The 22,533-nt window shown below is 43.7% G+C and overlaps 1 protein-coding gene across 2 annotated transcripts in view; it reads left to right on the top strand.

Moving 5' to 3' along the window:
- Nucleotides 1–22,533, top strand: part of wwox (WW domain containing oxidoreductase) — a 1,021,417-nt gene that overhangs the window by 701,134 nt on the left and 297,750 nt on the right. The window lies entirely within an intron of this gene.

The following is a 22,533-nucleotide window of genomic DNA, read 5'->3' as shown; positions in this document are numbered from 1 at the left end:
ATTCTAGTTTTTCATACAAGTGGAAACATCCTCTCCACATCCACGCTATCCAGGCCTCGCAGTATCTTGTAAGTTTCAATAAGATCCCCTCTCATCCTTCTAAACTCCACCAAGTACAGATCCAGAGTCCTCAGACGTTCCTCATATGACAAGTTCTTAATTCCAGGGATCATTCTTGTGAACCTCCTCTGGACCCTTTCCAAGGCCAGCACATCCTTTCTTAGATATGGGGCCCAAAATTGCTCACAATATTCCACATCGGGTCTGACCAGAGCCTTATATAGCCTCAGAAGTACATCCCTGATCCTGTATTCCAGCCCTCTTGACATGAATGCTGACATTGCATTTGCCTTCTTAACTGCCGACTGAACCTGCACATTAACCTTAAGAGAATCGTGAACAAGGACTCCCAAGTCCCTTTGTGCTTCTGCTTTCCGAAACATTTCCCCATTTAGAAAATAGTCTATGCCTAGATTCCTCCTTCCAAAGTGCATAACCTCACACTTTTCTATATTGTATTTAATTTGCCACTTCATTGCCCACTCTCCTAGCTTGTCCAAGTCCTTCTGCAGCCCCCTTGCTTCCTCAACACTACATTCCCTCTACAGATCTTTGTATCATCTGCAAACTTAGCAACAGTGCCTTCAGTACCTTCTTCCAGATCATTAATGTATATTGTGAAAAGTTGTGGTCCCAGCACAGACCCCTGAGGCACACCACTAGTCACCGGCTGCCATCCTGATAAAGACCCCTTTATCCCACTCTTTGCCTTCTGCCAGTCAACCAATCCTCTATCCATGCCAGAATCTTACCCTGAACACCATGGGCTTTTAACTTATTTAACAGTCTCCTATGCGGCACCTTGTCAAAGGCCTCCTGGAAATCAAAATAAATCACATCCACTGATTCTCCTTTGTCTAATTTGCTTGTTACCTCCTCAAAGAACTCTAACAGATTTGTTAGATACGACCTCCCTTTGACAAAGCCGTGCTGACTCAGTCCTATTTTACCATGCACTTCCAAGTGCTTCGCGATCTCATCTTTAATAACAGACACTAAAATGTTACCAATGACTGAAGTCAGGCTAACCGGCCTATAATTTCCCATCTTCTGTCTCCTTCCCTTCTGAAACAGTGGCGTTACATTAGCCACCTTCCAGTCCTCTGGGACCCTTCCTGCCTCCAGTGATTCCTGAAAGATCATCACTAATGCCTCCACAATTTCCTCAGCTATCTTTTTTAGGACCCTGGGTGTCGTCCATCCGGTCCAGGTGACTTATCCACCTTCAGACCTTTCAGTTTCCCCAGAGCATATTCAGCATCTTCCGTTTAGTTTACTTGGAAGGAAAGACTGACATTTACGCAGTGTCTTACCTGTTAAAAGCCGCAGGATGTCCCAAAGGACTTTCCAACCATTGAAGCCATTTTGAGGTGTTGTCACTGTTAAATGTAAGAAACATGGCACAATTTGCACAATGCAGGGTCACATGAATGGCAATGTGGCCCAAGTAATCTCCTTTTGTTAAGTAATAGTAACTGGGACTGGGACACCAGGGATAACAACCCTGCTCTTCTTTGCAACAACCCCAGAGGATTTTTCACTCTATCGCATTACCTCCAACAGTGCAGAACGTCCTCGGTACTGCGCTAGAGTAGATAATCTGGATTTTAGTGCTCACGTCAAGGAGTGGTCCTCGAATTCACAACTTTCGGACTCAGAAGCTGATGCAATATATTCGCAAATGGCACATTAATTCCATTAAAATGTGAGTGTGCGCCAGATCCCACTGACATACTTGAGAGCTCCCCTTCCTTCCCCTCCTCCAAAACCCCTCCCAAAACCAGGATTCGAAGCTCAGCTGTCAGTCAAAAGTGAATTGCCATTGCTGAACCCAACCTGTGTTTTCAAAATTTGTGAACGGTTTCTTGCATGTCATTGTTGCTTTCTAAGAACATAAGAACTAGGAGCAGGAGTAGGCCATCTGGCCCCTCGAGCCTGCTCCGCCATTCAATGAGATCATGGCACAGGTGTGAGTTTCTGCTTTGAGGGATCCAATTAAAATGGAGTTACATAAAACTGCATCAGGCGTACAGCACAAGAAGAGGCTTGTCAGCCCAGATGGGTTGGCGTTAGGGTGTAACATGCCTCCTCTCACCCTTTTCCATCTAACCCTAGCAGCATAACCTTTCAGTATTATGCACCTAGGGTTACATAGTGGCACGCGATTTCTTTTTGCAGGAAGTGATTTATTATCATGCAGCTCGGCTCCAAAAAGAATGATTTAATTACCTCCAGGACATCTGATGGAAAATGGTACCAAGACAAAATTTGCTCTGTCCTGCGATGACACGTTGTTAAAAAGTCACTTGGCCTCATTTGGGAAGAGGCTGCCTGATAAGGAGGTGTATACAATTTCAGTAGCAGCCTTCAAAAAGGAATTGGGGATAAGTAAATGTTTGCCTTAAAAATTTACAGCACAGAAGAAAACCCTTCGGCCCCACTGGATTTGACAGGGAAAGAAATGCAGGGAAATGGTGAAAAGGATGGGGAATGGAACTAGCTGGGCTGTTCTTCAAACAAGCCAGCACAGAGTCAGTGGGCCCAATGGCCTCCTTCTGCACTGTCTTGCCCTGGTGTTCTGGGATTCTAATTTCTTTATGGGGCTACTTTCCTTACCTGCTACTTTCATTGTACAACAGGGCAAAAGTGAGCTGGATAATTTGGTTGAGCCCATATTCAGCACCAGCCTGAATCATTCTTTGTTGACTACCTGTAAGCTTTGTCTCCTTTGGTACTAATTTCCTGAAATCAACCACCTGCAATAATATACATAGACTGCAGCTTTTTCTAACTCGAGTATGAACTCTCTGAGCCGAGAAACATCTGACATGCAGCACAATTCTGACCACTTTACAGATGAACAGGTTTATTTTTATTGGTCTTTTATTCATGGAATACGCCCAACTGTGCCCCTTGCATCTCATGGATCCTTCTGGATCTTTTAAAAAAAAAAGTGCAATTTACTTATTAAAATAACATTTCTTGCGTGACCCCTGTCAGTATAACTGTTTAACAGGTTCGACCCATATGGAACTATAGTTTATACAGAGCTTTCCGTCTCTAAAACACTGCTCAATCCCAGTATGCTGTCTCATGTGTACCTTGGCTCAGTTTTGAAGTCTCCTCTTTGTATTCCTCCATCTCTATTAATCAGAACCTCGCTGTAGGTCTTTTCAAAGAAAGTGGAAGAACATTTTTGGATCGTATCCCATGACATTAAGTTTGCTGGTGCATGCTAAACGTGCTCTTGCAGGTCCTGGACTTGATTTTATGTTGGCACCAGTACTAATGAGAGCCAACAGTGGGTGCTTGCTGCACTTGCGAGGTTTTTTTCAGACGGTTAATATATTGTTGGTGTATTTTCCTAGAGGCGGATGTTACTGTAATTCTGACAGCGCCTCAGCGATGGAATCTAACCCAGTGTGGGAGAGGGGAAATTCCTGTCCTACTCAGCTGCAGGGGTTTCCCGGCGACGAGAGGCGCTGTCGACGGGAAATCCCGCTCACAATGGCAGGACCGGTAGATCCCGCTGGCGGGCTGCCTCCCCCGCCGATAACATGCGACGGGGTGGTCGGTAAATCCCGCCCCATGTCTTTCAAGCGCACTAACTGTTGCAATGTAGGCAAATATGGCAACCAAAGGCATTGCCAAAATGCCCAAATGGCCTGTGGCCTTGAGTTCACAGTGGGCAGTCAGCGGTGTGCACAGCTGAATGACTGCCCTGCAGGCTACGACAATAGTGTTCTGTCCCCGTCCACCCAACCCCACAGCCCACCCCCTGGCGGAGGCCCCCCGGCCAGCGGCATGACTGTCAGCAAACTTTCCGAACCCCCCTCTCTCTCTCCTTCAGCAGCCACGGCGCCTGTTTCACGATTTTCAAAAGCACAAATGAACCTCACCGTCAAGAATCCGACACCGGCAGCGCGGAGAATCGTGGTGGACCTGGGTCAGGCCCGCTAATGATATGCCGCCGCCGTTTACAGTACGTGCGGAGTGGAATGAATTGACACCGCTATCGAGGCACCGGAGAATTGCGATTTGGCGTGAAACCGGTGCCCGCCACGATTTCGGAGTCAAAACCGATTCTCTGCCCAATCGCGTTTCCCGATTCCGGCGTCACATCTGTGTGACGTTCGTGTGACATCTCCAAGTTCTTCAACTCTACCGTAGTGTGTGCATCGGTCCAAGTTATGAGCTTCAGCTTTGATGTGGGGCATGAAGTGGCAAACTTCTGACTCGGGGGCAAGAATGCCACCAACTGAGCCAAGTTGCAAAAGAATGTAATCTTGGAAACACAGAAAGATTTATGGCACAGAAAGAGGTCATTCGACCCAATACATCCATGCCAGTCGGAAGGAAGCTATCCCATCACATTCTATCTTCCACTCTTGGCTGTAGTTCTGCAAGTTGCGTTGCGTCGAGCGCATATCCAATCGTGCAGAATCCTAGCTGTTAAAGAAACCGCCTTTTTATATCTGCTGTCTCTCCCTGCCCATATGTGTGCATCACTTTAATAATTTCTCCCAAACTATTAAGAATGGTGATTTCCTGAAGGTGATTTTATTGATTGCCCAGGTAGTGTTTGTACAATTCTACAGGAGATACTTGGGCAGCATAAATGAGGATTTTACTCCTGCCCTTGCATTCCCTCTGTAATCGTACAGCCACAAAACTCCATTTGTGGTGTTGATAGAGGAATTAAATTGCACTGTTAAATGCTATTGGCACTGTGGATAGTAATACTAATGTTGTTTATAGGCAGCAGGCCCACTGTAACATAAGAATAAGATATGAAAAGAGAAAAGGTCAGTCAGCTCACTCCTTCCACCGACTATGTTGAACTTTTCTCGGATTTGCAGCTTAAATGGCATTGACATCCTGGTAAAGTGCCTTTCCTATCAGGTTACTAGGCTTGCAAACTGTAATAAGCAGTGATTCAGTTGGTAAAGAGATCGGGCAAAAAATGTCTCTGGGGTGATGGACGAAGGCAGGTGATATCATTGGTTGCGTGTTATATGCAGTGTCTGATGTCCAGTTCCATTGGCCACAATAATAATAATAATCTTTATTGTCCACAAGTAGGCTGACATTAACACTGCAGTGAAGTTACTGTGAAAATCCCCTAGTCACCACCTTCCGGCGCCTGTTCGGGTACACCGATGGGGAACTCAGAATGTCCAAATTACCTAACAGTGGGAGGAAACCGGAGCACCCGGAGTAAACCCACGCACACACGGGGAGAACGAGAACATGCAGACTCCACACCGACAGTGACCCAAACTGGGAATCGAACCTGGGATCCTGGAGCTGCTAACCACTGTCCTACCGTGCTGCCCATAGAGCTGAATATTGCATAGCAGGCGACCTATCAGAGATCTCTCGTTTGTTTGTGACTGCCGGAGACAAATTTATGCCCCTTCACCTTTTGCCAATTGCGTCAGCTGCCAAACATTTTCTGCATTAGTGAAAATGCAGCGTGTCGTTGGGCCAAGTCAAACTAACTTCAGTCATCAGTAATAGTCAGTATTGAAAGACTCTTTTGACTAATAACTTCCATTAAATGTGTGGCATTGAGTGCACTATCCAGGAAAGCCATCTCTCGAGCAACACCTGATAAGATGCGAGACCAGTTGAACGAGACTTCTGAGAACTGGTTGCATTTCAGGAGAAAGTTGCATTGCCGCTGTTGAAATCTGACTGGAATCAAACTTCAGACTTCCTCGGCCTGTGTTGCCCAGTTTCAACTCTGAGCAATATATTTTACCAACTAAGCTATAGGGGAAGCCCAATTCTCAAAATAGTTACTTTAACCAAAAAGCACATTGCTTGCTGCACCACTTGTTGGCTGAGTCTTTGGGTTGAAGCAAATTTAAAATCAAACCAATTAATGGAGGAATATACTTGTTATCGTGGCTACAAATGAGGTGTATATTGATTTTTTTTCTCTTGATTGTTGCACTGTATTCAGCAATACATTACGCATCAAAAGAACAGTCTAAAAAGCGAGCCATCTGATATTTGTTGCTATAAAGTCAAAACTTTAATTATTGCCTCTTAACTGATCTAATTAATGAATAGTATCTTTGTCAGTTGGTCATTTTCATAGGGCTAAATTTCCGCAAGAGGGAGATTAAGGTCACATTTGAATGGTGTCATTTTGATAACAATGGGAGGACTTTAATGTGCGCCCCCCCCCCCCCCCCCCCACCAACTCCCAAGTCAGGTTTGTAGACAGGGGGCATTTAATCTAACTGGATTAAATGGGGACCCCACTACCTCTGCCCTGATTAAATCCAGGTGTGAAGGTGTGAGGGTGGCCTTTTTGCCCTGCCATCAATGGAGGTCCTTGAGTGGCTAATTGTTGCCACTTGAGGGCCTCATCCCACCACCAGTGATATTCAAGCAGCAGCGGACAGAGCCAATGCCACATAGGGAGCCGAAAAGTCAAACCCTAGAGTGTTTGGTTGTGGGCTCCTGGAAGTAGGATCCCTCATTCAAAGACACTCCGTTTCTTATCATGGGACCGGGCAACAGGAATGGTTTGGGGGTGGGTGGGGGGAGGGGGGGGGGGGGTGGTTCCTGCTGAGAGCCATGCCCTGCCTTGCTGCCGACACCCCTTCCACCTCTACCACAAACCACATCCTGCTCTCACTCACCTGTGGCATGGGCCCTCACTGACCCTGGGCCTCTGGCATTGTTGGCAGCTACCACCACTCCCCCAGTGGCATTGTCGGCAGCAAAGAGCCGCCCCTCTCTGATGGAAGGGGGGCAGTGGGGTGAGGGATTTCTACCTCTGGGCTCCATGATCCCAGGACAGGCCTGCCCGCCGCTGGCCATTGAAGTGGCTGACTCATACTTAATACGGTGGGCCTTCCCTAAAAGAGGCAACACACAGGGCTCTTCCTGCCGCTCTAACTGGAGCGTGAGACCCTTGTCACCTGAATTAAATTCTACCCAGCATGTGCATACTGATGAAATGAAATGAATGAATGAAAATCGCTTATTGTCACAAGTAGGCTTCAATGAAGTTGCTGTGAAAAGCCCCTAGTCGCCACATTCCGGCGCCTGTTCGGGGACGCTGGTACGGGAATTGAACCATGCAGCTGGCCTGCCTTGGTCTGCTTTAAAAGCCAGCAATTTAGCCCAGTGTGCTAAAGATGAGGTATTGCCATAACACTCACATGAATTGAGCTGAAAGGTGTGTAAAAGGAGGCATTCAATCCATCAGTACCAAGACCATGCTAAACTAACCCAATTCAGGCATTCACACGTGTCTTATATGTGGGTCATGACGCTTCACAAACTTTTGTTCTCTAATCCTATGCTACTTAACATGCTCCAGGCCTGCTCTCAGGCTCCGACGAACATCCATTGCGGACAAGCAAACGGAAAGTACACAGGAGCAGGCATCAGGTGGGCAGAATCTGAGGACATAATCTGTTCTTGGTTTTGAAAAGCTATCTGGGGAGTAATGTTTAAAGAAATAATACCAAATTCACTTTCCAGAAACGGGGAAGGAGAGGGCATCTGACTATTTTATTGAGTAGTTCTTATTATCTCGGCTTATTTATTTTCTTTTGAGAAACGAGGTTGTCTATTTTCTCTTCAGCATGTCTGAAAGCGGCTCATAGATTGCAGACTGGAAGGGTCAGGATTCCTTGACCTTATTGACCAGGCAGCTCAGCTGCAGGAGCCCTTGTGCGAGGAGAGGCCACAACTTGTGTAACATGCCTGGTACACTTGGCCTGTGTTTCGTCTCCTGCTGTAGTTCATCTTCATTGTGCTTCCTGTGTCCTGCTCCTCCTGCTGATCAGAGCCCAGCAGAGGGATGGAGCAGCAGCTGGGCTCAGCAGCTGCCTGGCCCAGGAGTGTTCGATTAGAGGGTGTACTAACCTTGCAACAACATGATGACATCATCATTTTTCACCTCTTCTCTCTCTCTTTTTAAAAAAAAATCCCTTCATTTCTCCTACGCTGCTCAGTGGGCACATCTCCGCTGTCACTCTGCACGGCGTGGGAAGGTGCACAGCACGCAGACTGGCCTGGATGATGGATACTCCGCACAGCCATAAATTTTGAACCTATCATAACAATGCCTTTTTCGGTCACTTTTTCAAGTTGGAGCAAAATGACAAATGCAACATCAGTATTCAGCACATTTATTAAACACTGCGAGGCTACATTACACTAACAGCCTGTCATGGAATCCCCATTATCCTAAAAATGAATGTTACTGCCCCAATGCCGCGTGGGGATACTGAAATATGTTAACAGCGTGAAGCAATTTTTTAATGTGCTTGTGTGTGTGTAATATATAGATATGTGTACCTATATATAAAAAATATAACCTCATTTGTGTTGCTGCTATCACAATACTAATTGGATATGAATGCAGGCATTGTATTTTATAATGCTTTGCAGTGTGGGGTTTTGCTCAGTCATTACAAGATTCATGCAGGATTCATGGGTGTACTTGCATTGCCTGGGGGAAATGCTTGCATGCTGCGCTGTTAATTCGAGGCCTATTTGCCCTCCTCCTTTCCTTCCCTTCTCCTTCCCCTCCATATTAAATTTAGAAAGTTAGTTATTCCTGGAAATGCTGTTTTGGAGTCCTTTGATTCCAGCTGGCTTGGCCTGCAGTGGGAGGAATGATTTAAAGTATCTTAGCATATGATTGATTGATTAAAGGCCCACAGCAATTGCCTTTTAGAATAAAGTCTCTGGCGCTAATCGATTTAGCAGGGAAATGCTTGAAATCTGAAAATATTTCAGCAAAAACAAGTTTTTTTTTCAGTTTTCCTCATTCCGTGGTAAATTCTGTACAATCATGATTAAATTTTGTTCCAAAAATTGCATACCTCTAATCCCAATGGAGCAGGAATTGTCAACTGCTTTCGTTGGCTATTTCTAATTATTTCTCACTTGGAGAGGTGCTAAATCACGAGGATTTATTTTAAAGAAAATTCTTACCAATTTTCCTGGTCCATTTTTTTTTTCTTCCCCTGCCTCTCCCATCTTGAAGTCATTGACTCCTGGTTACATTCCAGCTGTAAAGACATTGGCTGCGTCCCTGATACCTCATCCAAGTAGCTGTGAAAATTAATATCAACGGTTTATTTAACTGCAGGTTGCGCGACAGCTAGGTTTGAACTTGTTTGCTTCCAACATGTGGTTGTGGATAGTGATTGGGAACATAGGGACTGAATCAGACCATTCTTCCCCTTAAGCCTGTTCCACCCTTCAACGAGATCTTGACTGACCTGCATCTTAACTCCATTCACTTGCCATACCTCCCTTTAAACCCTTGGCGAGGAAAAAATCCATCTTAGATTTAAAATTCTTAATTGGGCTGGCATACGCAGCTTTTTGTGGGGGAGAGCTTCACACATATAACACTCATTTCATGAAAATGTATTTCCTCCGGAATGATTTTAGCTCTGATTTTCAAGTTTGTGTTCCCTGTCCTAGATTCCACACCACCAGAAAAAATGTCCATCTCCCCCTCCCGTAAAATTCCATTTGCAAAATTCTAAAATCTCAATTAAGTTACCTCTTAACCTTCTATATTCTAGGAAATATCAGCCTTGTTTATGTAATCTCCGTTCATAGTTTTATCCTTGGAGCCTTGGGATCATAGAATCCCTACAGTGCAAAAGGAGGCCATTCAGCCCATCAAGTCTGCACTGACTGCTTGAAAGAGCACCCTACCTAATCCCCACTCCCCCACCCTATCCCCATAACCCCACCTAACCTGCACATCTTTGGACATTAAGGAGCAATTTAGCATGGCGAATCCACCCAACTTGCACATCTTTGAACTGTGGGAGGAAACTGGAGCACCCGGAGAAAACCCACGCAGACAAGGGGAGAAAGTGCAAGCTCCGCACAGACTGTTACCCAAGGCTATAATCGAACCCAGCTCCCTGGTGCTGAGAGGCAGCCATGCCCCCCCATGCCGCCATTACAAACACCACACAGACAAGGCCGGAATTGAACCCAGGTCTCTGGCGCTGTGATGCAGCAGTGGTAGCCATTGTGTCGAAACCTGACTGACATTCCCGTTCTTAACTTTGAAGCACTCAGTGTCTGATCAAGGGGCCCACATTGTGTAGCGGGGGACCCACAGAGAGCCACCCCTCGTCCTTTCCTGAAACCACTGCTCCTCCTCTCGTCACTCCCCATAGTACCCATCTTTCAACACCCATCTTGCTCTTCCCACAGAAGATCTAACGTTGATCCCTGATGAAGGCTCAAGTGTAAGACCGGCAACAGCCACCATCCCCGATTGCAATGCTGGTAATGGAGTGCTGATTGGCCAGGAGATAAAGTGGTGCAGTGCTACTGTAACTGGGCGGGTAACCTAGCAGTGATACCTTCTGGGTATTTGGCTCCTGCTGGAATTTTCCTTTTAGTTTTTAAAATATTTTTAAAAATACATTTATTTATTTATTATTTTATAAAATTAGAGTGCCTAATTCTTTTTTGTTCCAATTAAGGGGCAATTTAGTGTGGCCAATTCGCCTGCACTGCACATCTTTAGGTTGTGGGGGTGAGACCCACACAAACACAGGAGAAATGTGCAAACTCCACACGGACAGTGATCTGGGGCCGGGATCGAACCTGGGTCCTCGTCACCGTGAGGCATCAGTGCTAACCACTGAGCCACCGTGCTGCTCTGGTGGAATGTAAATTCAATTGGAATTCAGATTCACGCTGGAATATAAAGCTCGTCACAGTAATGATGACCATGAAATTATCATTGAATATCGTAAAAATCCATCTGGTTCACTAATGTCCTTTAGGGAAGGAAATAAGAACATAAGAACTAGGAGCAGGAGTAGGCCATCTGGCCCCTCGAGCCTGCTCCGCCATTCAATGAAATCATGGCTGATCTTTTGTGTAATCAGCTCCACTTTCCCGCCCGAACACCATAACCCTTAATCCCTTTATTCTTCAAAAAACTATCTATCTTTACCTTAAAAACATTTAATGAAGGAGCCTCAACTGCTTCACTGGGCAAGGAATTCCATAGATTCACAACCCTTTAGGTGAAGAAGTTCCTCCTAAACTCAGTCTTAAATCTACTTCCCCTTATTTTGAGGCTATGTCCCCTAGTTCTGCTCTCACCCACCAGTGGAAACAACCTGCACGCATCTATCCTATCTATTCCCTTCATAATTTTAAATGTTTCTATAAGATCCACCCTCATCCTTCTAAATTCCAACGAGTACAGTCCCAGTCTACTCAACCTCTCCTCATAATCCAACCCCTTCGGCTCTGGGATTAACCGAGTGAATCTCCTCTGCACGCCCTCCAGTGCCAGTACGTCCTTTCTCAAGTAAGGAGACCAAAACTGAACACAATACTCCAGGTGTGGCCGCACTAACACCTTATATAATTGCAACATAACCTGCCTAGTCTTAAACTCCATCCCTCTAGCAATGAAGGACAAAATTCCATTTGCCTTCTTAATCACCTGTTGCACCTGTAAACCAACTTTCTGTGACTCGTGCACTAGCACACTCAGGTCTCTCTGCACAGCGGCATGCTTTAATATTTTATTGCTTAAATAATAATCCCGTTTGCTGTTATTCCTACCAAAATGGATAACCTCACATTTGTCAACATTGTATTCCATCTGCCAGACCCTAGCCCATTCACTTAACCTATCCAAATCCCTCTGCAGACTTCCAGTATCCTCTGCACTTTTCGCTTTACCACTCATCTTAATGTCATCTGCAAACTTGGACACATTGCCCTTGGTCCCCAACTCCAAATCATCTATGTAAATCTGCTGTCATTACCTGGCCTGGCCTACATGAGATTCAAGATCCACAGCAAATGCCCTCTGAAACAGCTTAGCCACTCAGTTCAAAGGCAATTAGGGATGGGCAAAAAATGCCAGCAATGCCCACATGTCATAAAAGAATAAATGTTTAAAAAGTTCCCTCAGGGCTCCTGGAGATCAGGTTGGCAGGAGTGTCAAAATATCTCTGCATCGAAAAGGAGCATTAATTTGCCTTGATGTGCAAGAATATGTTTGGCTAATTTATTTGTATATCAAATCCATGCTTCAATAGGATTTCCTTTATTTTATCTGATAGTTGGAGGAGAGATGAATGACGCAAACAGGTCCACTGCATCAATGCCAATGCTTAAAAATTGTGAAATCAGGAAAGATACACAGTGGATGGCACAGTGGGCTTTGCAACATGGTCAACAGGATTTGCCTTTGAATCTAGCCCCATTTGTCATAATGGTCTGAAAAGAAATTAGTTCCCCACTATGTGCCAGAGATGTGAACCTACCTTTTGAGCTTATCTGTGATTTCTGCTTTGGTGCATTTGGTGAAGAGACTTCAGGGACACGATCCTCCAGCTACGTTGTACCGGAAAAGCATCTCGCCGCGGCGCAATCTCGCGAGACATTGCAAGGTGATCACTTTTTGGCAAATCTGTATATTAGAGTGAAGTAGTGCAGATTCCCAAGGCACCTGAGGTTTTGGGAATCAAACCCTTCGCCTCAGAGACTTCAGGTGTGTGCCATTTGGTACTGGCCCCCACAAACGGGGACCAGGCAGAACGGCACTCGTGAAGGTCTCCAAGGGGATCGGAGCCCCCCAAACTCATGCTCCGGGGGCAGCCCTGGCACTGCTGGTGTCACCTGGGTACCCTTGCAGTGGCAGCCTGGCATCTTTGCAGTGCCACCTGGGTGCCAGCCTGGCACTACCAAGGTTCCCAGGTGGCACTGCCAGAGTGCCAGGTCAGCAGTGCCAAGCTGGTATTTTTTGCACGCACACGTTCAGGCTGGGTTTGCCCAGCGATGGTGTTGGGGGGGGAGGGTGGCCAGGGGACCCTCCCATATTGCCTTTGGGCTGGGGTGAGGTCGGGGAGTCTTTTGGAGGCGTTGGAAATTGTGATGCCATTTAAAAATACCATCCTGATCTCTAGCTACAACGATGAGATCCGGCGAGCGGAGATACCCATTGTAACAAATGGGGCTCTGAGCAGCTGCAGCCTCCGTTCCCCGCTCAGGCCCCTTATTCTACATGCGTCGCGTTGAATAGCCACATCTTTCTTGGCACTGCGAGTGCCGGGAAGCACGCTAAACGCGCTCGCTTAGGGACTTTGTTCACTTTTGGGAAGACCGCGCCCCAGATTTTTAGGGCTGTTTTAGCCGGATTTGTCACCTTAAGTAAAGAAGGTAAATTGCTGATGGTGTTAATGAAAGCAATTGGCCTCCAGCCAATAGTGTTCTGGTGCTGTTGTCACTCCAAAAGTTGCAGCTAATGATTTGAAAATACGTTCCATGGAGTGGAGTCCTGTTAACAGAAAATCGCGCACTCAGAAACCAGTCTGCACAAATTATGGGGAAAACATCAAGAGAGTTATCGTTTCCTCCTGGCTAACATCGAGAACGCACTTTGCAAAAGAGTTGTGGTGTTCCATCTGTCATGTGAGTGTGCCTTTAAGAATTGGATGTTTAAGAAATGTACCTTTAAGAAATATAGCTGATCATATTACTGAAGTGTTGTCACAGGGGGGGAACTGAGCTCACTTCTGCTTTTTGGAAGTTTTAGTTTCGGTTTGAAGAAAGCTTGGGTGTGGCTGTGAGCTGCATTGCTGGTGATTTCTGCCATGAAGGACTATCTCGTAATCCTTTGGTGAAATCGGAATTGTAAAAAGGTCTCAGTATTGAATATAAATCTAATGTGCTTCTGTTTGAAGGATTTGTTAAGTCTTTTGGATGTGTAAAGGAACAGTTTGCAGGATTGGGTAGTGTTGTATTATTTTCGGGGTTATCTTTGAAGTAAGGGATGTTAAGAGAGCCAATGTTTATTTAAAAGGTTAATTTGAGTTCATAGAATAAACATTGTTTTGTTTTACAAACCACATGTCCATAATTGTAATACTACACCTGGGGAACAATCAGTGTGCTTCAAAAGCAACAATCCATTAAAGGTGGGGGTTGGTTGAACTCCATGATACATTTTGGGGTTCTGAAAACACCTCTCCGATAACACATCCCATGCCCTCTTTCCACAGCATTGTGTGTTGGAGCACCAAGTGCACTTTTACAATTCTTAAAAAAAGATTGTTCAGCCTTTCAAAATATTTAAATAATTTCCCTTTGAAACATCAAAGTAGCGCAATATCAATTTTATCAATCTACACGGCAGATCACATTTTTTACAGGATGTAATGATGTTAAATGGCCTTGCAATTTATGGTGATGCAAAAAATTTGCAAAATGTACAAGGGGCCGTGTGCATTTTGGTTTCAGTGATCTGTTGAACATCCCACTAAAATATTAGTATGCAGCTTCTAAACAAAAGAGACACGACTGTCCCTTAAGATGGAAACTCAAGCTTTGATGAAGCTGAGAAGGGAATTTTGTCCTTTGGCACTTGCCGTTGGCCTTTAGCTCCAGGGCGTGGCTTCCAGTGTGATGCACGATCAATTGCACAGAGACGAGAGTTGAATACAACTGAGGCTTCATTACTCTAAGATGTGTGGCCTCCTACAGCAGCTGGCGAAATGGCTGCTGTACAGGGAGCACACATATTTATACTCTGCCTACTAGGCGGAGCCAGTAGGTAAGGACTACCCCTGCACCTGTAGTACAGGATCTTACCACACCTCTCCTAATATACACAACAATGGTGATTACCACACAGTGTAACGGTCCCAGGCTCCTACAACAATTGCAGGTTGTTGCAATGCAAATCAAATGTAAATGAGCCAGGAAGACAAGGCACCTGAAGAAATGTCCCAAATTGAATTTCTCTGGGGAAATCACATATCTGCAGTATCCATATATGATTTGTGCGAAATACTTGGCACTGTCATTTAAAAAAAAAATTAATTTAAAGTGCCCAATTCTTTTTCTTTTCCAATTATGGCAATATAGCGTGGCCAATCCACCTACCCTGCACATCTTTAGGGGGTGAGACCCAGCAATATTTTAAAAAAGTGCTCTGTTATTTTATATGTGGGTTATGCAGATCTTTCTGTTGATGGAACAAAATAGCTGTTCAATTATTCTACATTTTGTATCTTTTGCATCTTTTTTAAAAAATCTAACAGTTGATACACATAATTAGATATAACTCCAGTGTTATTGATTCCCTGATGGAGGATTATTCCTGGCAGTTGCTGCTATTTTTCACAGAATCTAATTGGAACATCCAGTTCCACTGCTACATTCAAAGCAAAGGATTTCTACACATCGCCAAATGTACTTTCAGCCCCCTCGATTGAAAAATACATCACTCTTCCTACTCCAGTTCTATTCTCAGCTGTTGCTCCAAAGGGGTATTGCTTGACTGAGCATATTGTGTGTGGCTTGGATGGTATGGGTGACCTGGCATAACGTGTTGCAATGGTGGCTTCCAGTAAGCAAGTAGGTGTATTAGAACAGGAATTACATTGGGTCTCGCTTGTCATCTAAACTAAGTGGAATTACACCTACCGATAAAATAAGATCATACGAAATTGTATAATATTGCAGTTTACCTCATATAGAGGAATTCAAAGGGAACTAAATTAACAATGGAGTATGTAATCTCAGAGATTTAAAACATATTTAATTCCCTGTGAACTGAAGACTTGTCAATTCCAGCATCGTTAGATTAAATTTGAGTTGTTTTTTTTTGTAATTGTTTAGTTATGACAGAGTTTGTGTTTCTGTGAGCAGTCTTGTGGGGATTGAAGAGGTGTTCATGGCACACCTGCCTTACCCCCACTTTACTCAACACTTCCTTTCCTCCAGATGCCCTTTCTGAGATTGGGATCTTGCCATGCAGGATGGAAATAAGTGCGTTGCTTTGTTTCATTGGAGTCTTCCACAGGTTTCCTATTAATCTATTTATTCCCTCAAACTCAGATGTTGGCCACTGGCCGATGCGTTGGCATTTAGTTGAATTGTACACAACCACATCGACAGGTTGCATCACAACAGCTCTGTCCTCTGCCATGTGTGTTCCACAGCGAATGCGGCACTTCCTTACCATGGAAGCAGGTCATTGCGAACTGGATAATTTTTCCTTTCTGCTCGGCTGTTGGCTATGGCCTACGTCCTTGAAAAAATGCGCGTGGCCAACATATTAAAGCAGGCGGACCTCTGGCTTTTAGAAACATTTAAAATTGCAAATTGGGATAATCACATCCCTGCAAATGATGGGCAGGAAACTAAAAGATGTGACCTCTTGGAAAATGGGCCATAGATACTGGCCCTACCAGTATGAAAGTTTAAATAAATGGAAGTCCTTCGTTCATAGAATTCATAGAATTTACAGTGCAGAAGGAGGCCATTCGGCCCATCGAGTCTGCACCGGCTCCTGGAAGGAGCAGCCTAGCCAAGGTTAACACCTCCACCCTATCCCCATAACCCAGTAACCCCACCCAACACTAAGGGCAATTTTGGACACTAAGGGCAATTTATCATGGCCAATCCACCTAACCTGCACATCTTTGGACTGTGGGAGGAAACCGGAGCACCCGGAGGAAACCCACGCAGACACGGGGAGGATGTGCACACTCCGCACAGACAGTGACCCAAGCTGGAATCGAACCTGGGACCCTGGAGCTGTGAAGCGATTGTGCTATCCACAATGCTACCGTGCTGCCCGACGGTACTATTCCAGTAAATCTCATCTATACCCCTGCCATTTTCCCCTCCTCAGTTGCTGGTTAGATTATGACATTCAGTGTTATTAATGATAATTAGTTAACTTAGCACTGCTGAAAAAATTCACACTTAAGCAAACACAATTTGGATTTGAATGATGCCTTTAACTGACCATTACTATCACACAAATAATATACCTATTAGCTCCATCACCCTAGCTCAAAACTTTTGTTTTATAAATTTAGAGTACCCAATTAATTTTTTCCAATTAAGGGGCAATTTAGCGTGGCCAATCTACCTAGTCTACACATCTTTGGGTTGTGGGGGCGAAACCCACTCAAACATGGGGAGAATGTGCAAACTCCACACGGACAGTGACCCAGAGCAGGGATCGAACCCAGGACCTCGGCGCCATGAGGCAGCAGGGCTAACCCACTGCGCCACCGTGCTGCCTGACCTTAGCTCAAAACTGACACTGGCCAGCCACAGGCTGTTGTGTTCTTTGTTTTTGTTCTTTCAGGATGGTGGAGGTTGTCGTGTTAACAAAGTACAGCAAGCTGTGTAGAGTAAACAAAGCTAATTTATTACACTACACTGAATTAGATTCAAACATATTGTTAAGGAATTAGTTAAGTAAAGATTACACTACACATCTACACTGTTAACTCTGCTATTAGTTCAACTATCTCACAACTACTCCGTCTTGCTTTCTTCCACTCTCTCCATCTATCTCCCCGAAGTCCAGGAGACATGTGATATTTGTATGGTTTCTCTCTAGCACCATCTAGTGACTAGAGTAGTACTATTACATTAACCCTTTATATGCTTTACAATATCCACATATTGTGGCACAGGCCAGATTTGTGTACACGTGTTCAGTAACCAGGATTGGGAATCTCAGCAGATTTCGCAATGGGATGCCGAGAATCTCCAGGATCCTACCATTGCACTTTGCTGAAATACCGATGATAGTGCAGGAAAAATCACAGGATCATACAGTGGCAATGATATCGTAACTAGTTGGCACTGGGTTTGCTTCAGCCCACCAAGTTCAGCCAGACACAAGGTTATTTCCAATCGCTATTTGACTTGCTTGTCGAATTATGGTGACGACTGCTTCATATTCATGCATTTTCTTGTTGCTTAGAAAGGAAGATGTTATTGATTTCGCCAAAAGAGAGGAAATAGCAGCACAAACTCAGATCTGGGTTATTATTATAGGGATGCTCACTGGCCAGGACCTTCAGAGGTAAAGGCAGTGAAAATCAAACTCAGCACTAACTGCTGCCTCAGCGCCATGTACAGTTCAATTCCGCAGTGGCTCCAAGAGCTGAGAGGAATTTTTAGCTCCAAAACCAGATTTTATAAAAAAATAATCTTGTGCTGACATTTGGCATCAGCCATTCTGTGACAGCATACTCCACCATTTTAGTTCTGAACATGGCGTTGTAATATTGTGAGAGCATTGCTACAGTCCTTTTGCTCGATAAGACTGTTTATACTTGAGTCTTGCACGCCAGTGAGGAAACGTCCTTTTGTATCCGATTATTCCAACCATATCTCATTCGATCTCCACGTTGGCTGTTTTTTTTTTGTTGTTGCAAGTTTTTATACTGGGGAATTTCTATGAAGCATCAATGAACAAATCACAAAATATTGGTTTCAGGGCAGCTTTTTAAAAAAAAATACGCCTTCACCAAGCGTTATCAACTTTTAAAATCCTTTTGTTCTGCATTTTTAAAAAAAAAATGAACATTCAAATGGTGAAAACAAATGGCGTCATGAGACAGAACTGCTGTCGAACCTTCTGGGCCAGATGATGTGAGAGAGATAAATTAACATAGTGTACACAATTGAAAAAGGACGATTACTGAAGCATCCTGGGTTTCATATGTACATCACTGGAGATGCTAATTCAGCTGCTCGTGCTGTTAGGGTCAATAACTCTTCCATTTTTAGTCATAGCCACTCAAAGTATGAAGAGAAAAGCAAAAAAAATAGGGCGAGGAGACTTGTATTTGTACTTAATTTGACTGATTACAACAATGCACTCCTTCGTAGTTGGGGAAAGATGCAATGAGTAAAACAGAAGGGAATGCAAATAAGGAAGTCGCGATTTGGTGATTCAACTTTTTCACTATTTTAAGTCATTTGTAAAGTTGTACTGATTGTGAAGTCCCTTTTAAATGAAAATGGGGGAGCATGTAGTTAAAATTGTTAAAGTAAGCAAGGAATTATGGTTTGTATAATAAATATAATTGTGACTATATGTTGCAGAAGAATGTGTTTGGTAGTGTCATTAAGAAAATGATACTGTATTATTTTTCTTCTCATTGAATAATTAAGCTTAAAAAGTCTAAAATCATTTTCTTTTTTCCTTCCCCCCCATCCTATTTATTTGCTATTAGCTGTGCTTACTTTAAATTCCGGTATCTGTCCTAATCATAAGCTGAATATATTTGTATTGTATATTTATAGCCCCAGAATTATTGAATGTGTTTTTTATGACATTACTTGCAGAGAATTGCTAAAAATGTTCCACATATAAAAATAACCTGGGTAGTCAGATTACAGTATTGATTGTTGAAAAATGACCCTGCATAATTCTTCAGAGGCAAAATGGCCCATGTGGTTTATCACATTAATCTTTTTAAAAGAAAAATTGCTGTTGGTGCTGCTGCTGTTTCCATGCAGACAACCTAAAGCCAATTAAATTTGAATAAAATATTTGGTGATATTTGTTAACCACATCTCATCTGGGCAGTGGAAAATGCTAAATATTAGGAAGAATGTAAAAAAAAAAGTATTTGTAATCATTCCAGACATCACAACATTTAATTCATTAGATTGCAAAAGCCCTCGATGGGCCACGATCCATTTGAGTGTTCAGATGCTCCATATAAACTGTGGTTTTTTTCTTGAATGTGTTATAGTTTCATTGCTTCTTGAACTATGTAAAGCTAATTTACAAATAATGTATTAGATTGAACCTGGCAAAGCAAAGAATAATTGATGGTAGCGTGTACAAGTTATATCAGAGATACTTGCGTGGAAGATGCCCCTAATCTGCATATTGACTTTTTTTCTGCCTTTATCTTATATATCTGCATAAGCTTGACAGAGTGTGTATTAAATACTGGAGGTCTTGAATTTATATTCATAGAAATTTATTTTCAATTGATGCATTTTTCTGGGAATAAAATCCATGACTTATTTCCACCCACCCACCCCTCCCCCTTTCTGCCACCTTATGTGAAGGGCTTAATTTCTAGAAATTATGATCCATTCTGTTTGATTCACATGCTCGTCAGGAGGTGGGCAGAGATCAGATCAGCTCACGTTACTGACGAGCTTTGACCGAAAATGTGTGGTCTTTCCATTGAACATATGTAAGTAACAGTGTTCTTAACCCATTCAGGACTGAAAGACATTTGGCTTTTCCCAAAGAATATAGAATACGCACCTTGTCACGTTTGCCACTTTCCAGGCAAGAAAGATTCCTGTGTTACCGCAGTTTACCATGTGATGTTCTCCGACAGAGAGGGACAATACCAAGGCAATGTGCGAGCATAGTTCTTTTTCTGGTTCTTTTCTCTAGCTTTGGACAATCCTCAGTTGCTGATTCTTACTGAAGGTACGGTTCAGTGGCGCATCAACAACTCTCCAATAAGGTGGGGTTACTGGGTTATGGGGAGAGGGTGGAGATGTGGGTGGAGGGGGGGTGCTCTTTCCAAGGGCCGGTGCAGAATCAATGGGCTGAATGGCCTCCTTCTGCAGTTAGTTCTATGATTCCATGATTCTATGATTCTAATTCCATAATTTGCAGCCAATTTCAGTGCCACCAGTGATGGGGACAGGGTGCAGGAGTTGTGGTTGGTGGGTATTGTTGTCAAGAGAGGGCCTGGCCCCAGTGTTCACATGCCTCTCTTCAAAGGTCAATAGAACAGGTTGCCTGTCTTCTTTCCTTCCCTTCCGCCATAATCCAGGGATGCAGAGGCCTGTTGTAGTCCCTCCAACTACTGGATTTCAAAATAATGACAATCTGGATAGATTTTCCATGTGTATGAGGAAATCCATTCACCTGATGGTGAAAATGAAATCTAAAAAATGGCAATTGTAGTGCAGTTCCCTTAGATCGCGAGCTTGCTTAGTTATGGAGAGATGGCTTGTTTTGGGTTTTTTTGTTTGAATTCAGATGTGAAGCAGTTTAGATCATGCCAAAGTCTACATTTGTTGATATTAAAATTAATAGATTAAATTGACCTGAGAAACAATAGCTAAAAATGATACATATTGGGCAACACGGTTGCTCAATGATCAGCATTTCTGGCTCACGGCGCCAAGGTCCCAGGTTCGATTCCGGTTCTGGGTCACTGCCCGTGTGGAGTTTGCACATTCTCCTTGCGTTTGCGTAGGTTTTGACCCACAACCCAAAGATGTGCAGGGTGGGTGGATTGGCCACGCTAAATTGCCCTTTCATTGGAAAAAATGAATTGGGCACTCTAACTTTTTTTAAAAATGATACATATTGAATAACAGGCAGCACAGATCCAGTGTGGCTTCGTCACTAGGGAATTAATACACTCGTTTATCAATGGTAAGTTAGTGAATTAACATCTTCCCATTTATCTGTCCACATTGCCCGCTTTCTTTCATTAAACCGTCAGTTGGTGAAAAACAGAACTGTGGAAATCTCCTTAGAGTAGGAGCACAAAATATAAATACTTGACCTGCTGTTGCACAAAAGAATTGGATGCATCCTCCATAAACTGAATATCAGAGTATTTCATTGTTTACCATTGTAAGCAACACTGTCTGTCTCTTTTTCCAGTGTTTGGAAATCCGTGCCTTTTTCCTCTTCTATTCCCTCAATTATATCCTGGAAAAGGTAGCAAGTGTGCATATCCTTTTATTAATTCAGCTGTTAAAATGTAGAATCAAAGGTCTTTTAGTGTTACAATTTGATCCTGTAGTTCAAAAGCCTGCAGTTTTGTAATGAATACATGCAGACTGCTTGAAGAGGCATCCTATCTCTCTAAGTGGTGTAAACAACTGTAACCCTTAACGAGGAGAATGTTCAAACTCCACACGGACAGTGACCCAGAGCCGGGATCGAACCTGGGACCTTGGCGCTGTGAAGCAGCTAAAAAGAAACAGGCCACGAATACACTGCATCTGTGCTCCTGAGAAAGATAACGGGTGCTTATCGTTGTAAAGATACAATGAGCCAAGCTGCAGAAACCTGTCTAGTACTCGATCTCCCTGCTGGGTTAAAAAATTCCACCTTTGTGATGTCTGCTTACTATCCAGCTATGATTAGTATCGCCATAAATAAATGATGTTGATACAGGTGCATATTAATTTATTACTGCTTGTTATCACGACTTGGAGATGGCGAAATATATCTTCCAACAGTCTCGTCATCGGTGTGTCTTCAGTTAATCCACTAAAAGGGGAATTTTATTTATCTCTCCCTCCCCTTTTTTAGTACATCTTTCAACATCAGCTTAAAATGCTGCCCCCTCCTCCTGAACATCCCTCCCCAGCGTATCATCGCTCGATTCAGTCAATGTTTAATGTCCAGCCACTTTGACTGTTCAGCCTACGCCGCTGAGATATGGGAGAGAGTGGGTTGAGATAACCTGCCCCCTTACTCCCTTTGGGAAAAAGAATCCGATCCTGGATTATCAACGCCTCGATCAGGAGCCACCAAGTGAGGCTCAATGAGCGTGAAACCAGCCCCATTCGCACTTTATTCACCGCCATTATAACGCAATTATGACGCAGATTTTGTTTTTGAAATCTTATTGTTTGAATAATTATGTCTGCATCAAGAAAACTGAA

This window comes from Scyliorhinus canicula, chromosome 9, assembly GCF_902713615.1.
Source record: "Scyliorhinus canicula chromosome 9, sScyCan1.1, whole genome shotgun sequence".
Lineage (NCBI taxonomy): Eukaryota > Metazoa > Chordata > Chondrichthyes > Carcharhiniformes > Scyliorhinidae > Scyliorhinus > Scyliorhinus canicula.
The sequence above is the reverse complement of the archived record's forward strand: the minus strand, read 5'-3'. Positions and strand labels throughout refer to the sequence as shown.